The sequence below is a fragment of the Lathyrus oleraceus genome, chromosome 1 (assembly GCF_024323335.1).
Source record: "Lathyrus oleraceus cultivar Zhongwan6 chromosome 1, CAAS_Psat_ZW6_1.0, whole genome shotgun sequence".
Taxonomy (NCBI): Eukaryota; Viridiplantae; Streptophyta; class Magnoliopsida; order Fabales; family Fabaceae; genus Lathyrus; species Lathyrus oleraceus.
In genome coordinates this window covers 154171421-154179487 of record NC_066579.1, presented here as the reverse complement: position 1 = coordinate 154179487, position 8067 = coordinate 154171421, and the positions used below count along the sequence as shown (strand labels likewise).

Sequence of the window (8067 nt, the reverse complement as noted above, 5' to 3'; positions counted from 1 at the left end):
GGGATTTCCTTGAGCATAGTTCACCTGCTCTGCTTGGATTCCTGATAGGAGTTGACAATCTATAGGGGTGTGGCCTTGAATTCCACAGACTTCGCAATTTTGAGTTACGACAACCACGGTGGCTGGAGGTGATACAATTAAACTTTCAATTTTCTGGGCAAGAGCATCCACTTTTGCATTAACATGATCAAGGCTACTTATCTCGTACATGCCCCCTTTTGTTTGAGGTTTTTCTACCATTGTTCAGTCGCTTCCCCACTGATAATGGTTTTGGGCCATGCTCTCGATAAGTTGATAAGCGTCAGCGTAAGGTTTATCCATAAGCGCACCACCTGCGGCGGCGTCTATTGTCAACCTTGTGTTGTACAAGAGACCATTATAGAAGGTATGAATTACTAACCAGTCCTCTAACCCATGGTGTGGGCAAAGTCTCATCATGTCTTTGTATCTTTCCCATGCTTCGAAAAGAGACTCGTTATCTTTCTGCTTAAATCCATTTATCTGGGCTCTTAACATAGATGTTTTGCTTGAAGGAAAATATCGGGCGAGAAAGACTTTCTTCAACTCATTCCATGTGGTGACTGAGTTGGAAGGAAGAGACTGAAGTCATCTTCTAGCTTTATCTCTTAACGAGAAAGGAAAGAGACGAAGTCGAATTGCCTCTGAAGTGACACCATTAGCTTTAACAGTATCAGCGTATTGGACAAATACGGATAAATGAAGGTTTGGATCCTCGGTAGGATTTCCAGAAAATTGGTTCTGTTGCACTGCCTGCAACAGTGAAGGTTTAAGTTCGAAGTTGTTTGCTTCGATTGCGGGTGGAGCAATACTCGAATGCGGCTCATCTTGCGATGGAGCAGCGTAATCTCGAAGAGCACGAGCTGGTTCTGCCATCTCGGGTATCGGCGAAGGAAGGAGATTTTTGAGATCAGGAATTTCGATTGGAGGAAGATTGTTTGCAGCACGATACTCCCGAATTCGTCGTAAGACTCAGAGATATCGTTCAACGTCGTTGATTCGTAAGTAGTACGGTTCGCCTTGTGAGCGAGTGTGTGGCATACAAATCAACGAAAGACAAGGGAAAAATAAAAATTGCCTTAGTCTCTACAGCGTAACTGAAGAGTTACGATATCGACTAAATAAAAGTTCCCCGGCAACGGCGCCAAAAACTTGATCGCGACTTTATGAGTCTATTGGGGTATTAACTGCAAGTGCACAGTCTAATCGCGTAGTTTTAAAAGATATCGATCCCACAGGGACTTAATGAATCGATATACCGTTTTTCTAAGGTTACTTCGTAAAGCTAAGGCGGATGATCCTTTGATGATTAGGGGGAAAAGTAAAACTAAAATTGGATCTAGATTAAATATTAAATAACGCGGATATCGGTATGTAGTTCGTCGTAATTAGGGAATCAAATCTTCGTTGGTTTCTTAGTTTTAAAATAAGTCTTTTCAGTAGACACTATTAATTAAAAGTCTTTTCTCAAACTCTCGCTCTGTTGAATCAGACTATGACTTTATATTAACGTACGCTCTCACTATTTAGTTAAATCTAAAATCCCTTTTTGAAAACAATAGAATCTATAGAAACTCTTTTTAAGAAAATACTAACCGTTTAAACGCCCTCGTCTCAAACTCTCGCTCTGTTGACTTAGACTATATGATTAAACTTAAATGCTTAACTCTCGTCCTCATATTTAACCTTTAAAAATAATTTTTGAAAATGATTAGGATTTAATTAACTTTAAAAATTGCTTTCGCCCTGATTTAAAGTTAATGTTCAATTTACAATGTCCAATTAAAAGCTCAAACTGTCGTTCTATTGATTTTAACTTCTTTATGTCTTTTACTCTCGTACAAAAACTTTGGTATTAACTCTGTAAATTGAGACCATAAAAAGAGTGACTAAATTTTTGAAACAAATTTAAACCAACTAGTTTTGATTCCTTTATTCCGCTTACTTTACATACCAATATCTAAATTAATTAGCCGGACATGGCAAACACGCATAAACAATAATCATGCATAAATATAGCCATATCAAACAGACAATATATATAAACAGCAGCACAAAGCATATGTAAATTAAAACAATAACTCAATTAATTAATGAACCTGGTAAATTACTAGAAATCTTGGTTTTGTTCCTAGCTTCGATGCTCGAACACTCCACCACAAGTCGGTTGGATTTGTTCTTCACAATTCTTGAGCAGACAGGTAAATAAAACAAGGAAATAAAAATACTGTGATCTGACGTAAGGTTAGATCCAGTGAAAAGTACACAATAGTTTCCGGTGTAGAAACTATTGTGAGAAAATAAATTGAATGCTTAGTAAATTAAGCTAGCAAAGAAAAGAAAATAAAAAGCAAAGAAAATAAAATGCTGAGAAAATGGAATGCTGAAGAAAATATATTGCTGTAAAAATATTGCACGGCGTGGAGAGATACGGCAGAGAGAGGAGAGCTTCAATTGGATCCCTTGAGGTCTATTTATATTCCGTCACACCATGTGTTACGCTCGTAACACTAAGTAGAGGGGCGTGACGCTCGTCAAGTGAGTGTGGCGGTCGTCACAGGCCATTTTCCTTGTAGTTGGCGTGGGCTGGGCTTTAGTGAAATGCTTTTCCTAGAGAATCCTCTTTTTGCACCCTTTTTCTTTCCTTTTCACACATGCTTCAGTTTATGTTACCTGAAATAAATAATAATAAAATACCAAGTAATATCGAATAATATAAAATAAATCGAATCAAATAACACTATAATTTAATTAAATCAAGTCCAAAAATGTGATATTATTTCATGTTATCACCCATTTCAAGTTGTTTTGTGGTTCCAATGGCCACTTGTTAAACTCTTTTCAAAAACATTAGTCATAGGTTTGAGTTATCATAGTGGTTGATATAAATCTTACCTCATCCTTAGTGTTGGATTATAAGCCTTCCATGCTTATTATAGGGTTAACCCCTCACTAGCATGTTGAAGCCTTCCTCGCATGGTGGATTGTTGGTTTAGGTTGAGTTTTCTCCCTTTGATAACAAAAAACCCTAAGGTTTTTGATTAAAATCAATTCACCAATCTTTGAAATTTTTACCACGAACTACGAGGTTTTGATCCTCCATTGTGATGGTACATAGGCAATTGGTTCATCCATTCAAACAATAAAATTTGTAAATATAATCTATTCTTTTGTCATCCCTCCAATCTTTTGCACAAATCTTTTCAAAAATACCAACCTACAACACATATTTGCAAAAAGGGTTCCCTTAGAGTACTAAGGATGTTTTGGGTGCGTAAAACCTTCCCATTTCATAACCAACCCCCTTACCTAGATCTCTGACATTTTAATTAGTTTTTTATTTAAAAAACTTCTTACTTGGATTTTGCTCGCTTTTTTAGCTTTTTCTTTGGATAAATAAAAGTACAGTGGCGACTCGAATTGTATGTTGACTTTTGGTTTAGTCAATAAACCTAAAGGTAACGAAAACCCGGCTACAGAAAAATGACGACTCTGCTGGGGATCCAAGCCCCGTGGGTTTAGCCTACTTTTTGCTTGTATGTGTTGTATGTTTATATTTATTTGTGGCATATTTTTGTGCAAATGTATTGCTTGTAATGTATGAATTACTTGATATATTAATTGCCTGTATGCTTGGTGGTTTCTTGTGAGATGAGTTCTATACTCGAACTCGAGTGCACTCAATGGCGGAGCCAGATAAAAAAATTTGGGATGACCGCTAACGTAAAATAAAGATTATAAATAAAATGTAAATAGTATTTTAAATAAAACATTAAAGTTAAAATAAATACAAAGTTAATTATTAAAAATTTAAATTACATGACTTAAAACTATCTTAAAGTAATGTTTTACGCGTTCCGAGTGACTTGAAATCGTCAATAATTAACTCTGAACTAATGCTTGCACCAATATCCCTTTCAATATATACTGTCATGCTATCTCCAAGAAACCCATCATCCATCTTGTTTCTCAACTTAGTCTTAATAATTTCCATTGCTGAAAAAGACCTCTCAGTTATGGCCGTAGAAACGGGAAGAGTCATGATAAGACGAAGTAGTCTATCAATCAAGAAGTAAGTTTCAGTCTGTCCAGATGCAACCAAACATGAACATAGTTCTTGAATAGTTGATAAATTATTCAAGTTTGATGCTTGACGAGCAACAAATAGAAAATGTTGGAGTTGAAATTGCAAATTCTTCTTCTCTTGATCACTAAAATCCATAGGATAATATTTTTCAACTAAAGAACAAATAGTATCAATGCTACAAGCTTTATATCCATCCTTAGAAGATAAAGAACAAGAAAGAGTTAACAAATCCATTGCTTGCTCACTGAATCTGCTATTCAACTCTTGTAACTGTTTGTCAATGGTAGTGAAAAAGATTTCAACTTTAAAGTAATGTTGAATTGTGACTTGATTCTCTTCAAGACGGGAGCATCCAAATCTTGTTGTTGAATGAACATCATTAAGATCAGGAATCTCAATACCATGTTTTTCACAAAAAGATACCACTTTAGTAAACAATATATCCTAACCATTTTCTCTCAAACCTTGAATAAGATGTTTTGTTGAACGAACCAAGTTCATAACATTAACTACATCTTGATTTTTTTGTAAGGCTTGACAAAGCATATGTGTTATTCCCATGATTTCTTTCATTAAGTGCAAAATAAATATAAAATCAAATGCCTTCAAGTAATTGTAACAATTATCTGCATCCCCACGTGTAGCATAACTCCCTCTATCTTTTGCAAAATTTTTTAAAACTAAACAAGTTGCTTCATACATGTTTATCAAGCTAGAAATTATATCGTAATGTGGTCCCTAACGAGTATCTTCAGCTCGTTTCAATGTACCAACTTGATTTGCACCTTTACCAGTTACAATCTCATCAATCTTTAACAAATAAGCAATTTCTTCTAATTGGGCAGCTTGTAACTCATCACGACGCTTTGTAGAAGAGCAAACAACATTCACAACAAAGATCAGCTTCTCAAAAAATTTATGAACATGTTTGACTTATCTTGATGATGTAACATTTCTAATATGACCATCTTGATTCAACAAGTCTTGATAAGCTTTCATTGCATTGTTGTGTGGTGAGCAAGGATCCTTCCCTATGTGTTTAAGAAAGGAACAATGGTTTCCATTCCCAACTTTCTTCCAATTTCTAAAACCCATAGAAATAAAGACAAGTGATCCGGGACGTCCACTTAGTTTTTTGCTAAAAAGGTAACATGGTAAGCAATATGCGGCATCTTCAGATGGTGAATATTCTAACCATGATGGAAATATGCTAAACCAAGTATGTTGAAACCTTCTCGGATGATCCTCGTTACCGGACAAAAGATAGTTTTCTAAATGAATTTGATATGGACCCCATTTTAGATAAGCTCTTTGTATTACATCCACTTGATTTGGTGGATATTGCCAAATCAGAGGACGCTTTCCAGGATTGCGTTCCAAAGAATTTTCAAAACCATGATGCTCTTCAATTGTTGGATTCTCAAGAACTGTTTCAGATTCGGATGTCGGGATTATAATTTCTTCATCTCTCTCTTCTCTTTCAATTTCACATGCTTTCCTTTTGAAAAAAGAATCAATTTTCCTATTATTCATCTTTACTCTTCCTATAATATCATATCAGATCCAAAAATCAATTTAGAGAACATAAAAATTAAAAGAGAAAAAAATTAATAAACTTAATTAATCAACTTTATTCCGTTTTCAAATATTGGTAACTTCACTATTAGAAATTAGCAGCAACAATGATTAAATAAACCTTATTACAGTGTATAATTATATTTGTAAATTACAGTGTTATGAATTGGCTTAATAAACCTCATATAGGTTATTTTAACACATCAAGAAAGAAGAATCCTAAAAATCTCAAAAACACAAATCAAGCAATCACTTTAATTTGTTACTTTTTATAAAAGAAGAATGAATAAAGTTTTTTACCTGTTAGATGCCGATCACTTTAATCTGTTCCGATTCCGGTGCCGGTAGCAAACCCATATATGAAAGAAAGGAAAGGTAGGAGCTTTTTTACCTTATCTGTATTTTAACCTAACTTTGAATGAAAAAGAAAAAATAAAAATTAATTTTAATTTAAAATAAGGATGTTTTAGTAATTTAATATATATGAATTAAAAAAATAAAAAGTTGAGGGGTGGCCGTGGCCTTCCCACGTCCCCCCTCAGTTCCGCCAGTGAGTGCACTTATGATAAGAGAATGGCATAGTCTTGTTGACTTGTATGGAGTTAGTCCTTAACAAGTTAACTTGTAAGTCCATTCACTTGGTGGAAGTCTTATTGGGATCACTAATGTCACACGAGTAGTCGTGGTTAGGCATTACTCTTTCCAATATGAACCCTAGAAACCAATGACCTTAGATACCTAGCCCATTTTGGCCTATTTTAGGACGTAGTGTGAAGGTCGTTCAAGTGTAAGACTTGATGCGATTGTTACGCGATACTACACTCATAAGAGTCCCTCTCGAGAATATTTTTGGAGGACGAGTAGTCGTTTTATCTGATAATATCCGAAAGATGGGATAATGACTATGGGAACCTTTTAGAACATGATTGTCAGGTTTAACCGTAGTACACTCCCGTTGGGTGGTTCTTAACCGAGACTCCATGCTCGTGACTCACAATAAACCCATGATTCGCGGTCGATCCGTTCTCGTATATCCTCAAAATCAATGGATCTTGGGTGTTGATATGGTGTAAAATCTAATCCACCAAGATAGATGATTGATATTGACGATGACTTGAGCCATCCCGTGACCTTTGTATGGTGTGACTTGCTTGATCCTTGAGTGTGTTTGTTGCATCCATGCATCCATGCATTCATCCGCATTCATGTCATCGACAATAAGATTTTTGCAAGGAACTTAAAAGGTCTATTTGCAAATTTTCAGACATGGATAAGCAAAGAAGGAATACGAAGAAGTACAGTTTTAGACAACCCGACTTGAGAGAGTTAAGGCGTCTGACATCTTATGTATTAGAGCCCCTGGAGTTCAAAGCTCGCCATGGGAAGCTTCTAGCTATTCTCTTTACCAAGGTGGATGAGGGTCTGATGAGTGTGTTGGTGTAGTTCTACGATCCTCTATATCAGTGCTTCACTTTTCCGTATTTCCAGCTTTTGCCTACATTGGAGGAGTACGCTTATCATGTGGGTATACCTATTCTTGACCGATTGGCGTTTAGTGGTTTGGAGAAGATTCTGTCTTCTCAAGAGATTGCTGACATGTTTCACGTGGAGGTATCCGACATTGTTGCCAATATGACTACCAAGGGTGGAATTCAAGGTCTCTCGTCTGATTTTCTGATTGCAAAAGCTACCTTGTTTAGGAAGGCCATGAGTAAGGAAGCTTTTGAAGCCATATTTGTACTTCTCATCTATGGGCTAGTGTTATTTCCCAACATCGACAACTTCGTGGTTGTGAACGCTATTAGGATTTTCTCTTCTCTTAATCTCGTCCCGACTCTGTTGGGTGACACTTATTTATCTTTGCATATGAGGAATGAAAAGGGTGGCGGTTCCATTGTATGCTGTTTGCCTCTGTTGTACAAGTGGTTTATTTCGCATTTGCCTCAGACGCTTGCCTTCAAGGAGAACAAGGGATGTCTACGGTGGTCCACGAGACTTATGTCTCTCACTAATGATGATATCTCTTGGTATAATCATGTTTATGATTGCATTAAGATTATTGATTCTTGTGGTGAGTTCTCCAATGTACCTCTTCTTGGTACATGTGGTGGAATTAACTACAACCCTGCTTTGGCTCGCCGTCAGCTTGGGTTCCCCTTAAAGGATAAACCTAACACACTTCGTTGAAAGGCTTATTCTTTCAAGAGGGTAAAGATCCCCAAAACCTGAAGGATAGGATGGTCCACGCCTGGCGCAAGGTTCATAGGAAAAGGAGGAATGAGCTTGGTCCGAGGAACTGTGTTGCTTTGGAGCCTTACACCTCTTGGGTAAGGAAGAGAGCCCTCGAGTATCGCATCTCGTATGAGTATCCGAGACCTACCCCTGTG

General features: G+C 36.6%; 1 pseudogene; it reads left to right on the top strand.

Moving 5' to 3' along the window:
• The first annotated feature begins 409 nt into the window (after positions 1-409).
• Positions 410-508, top strand: LOC127117150 (uncharacterized; annotated as a pseudogene).
• Positions 509-8067: the final 7559 nt, after the last annotated feature.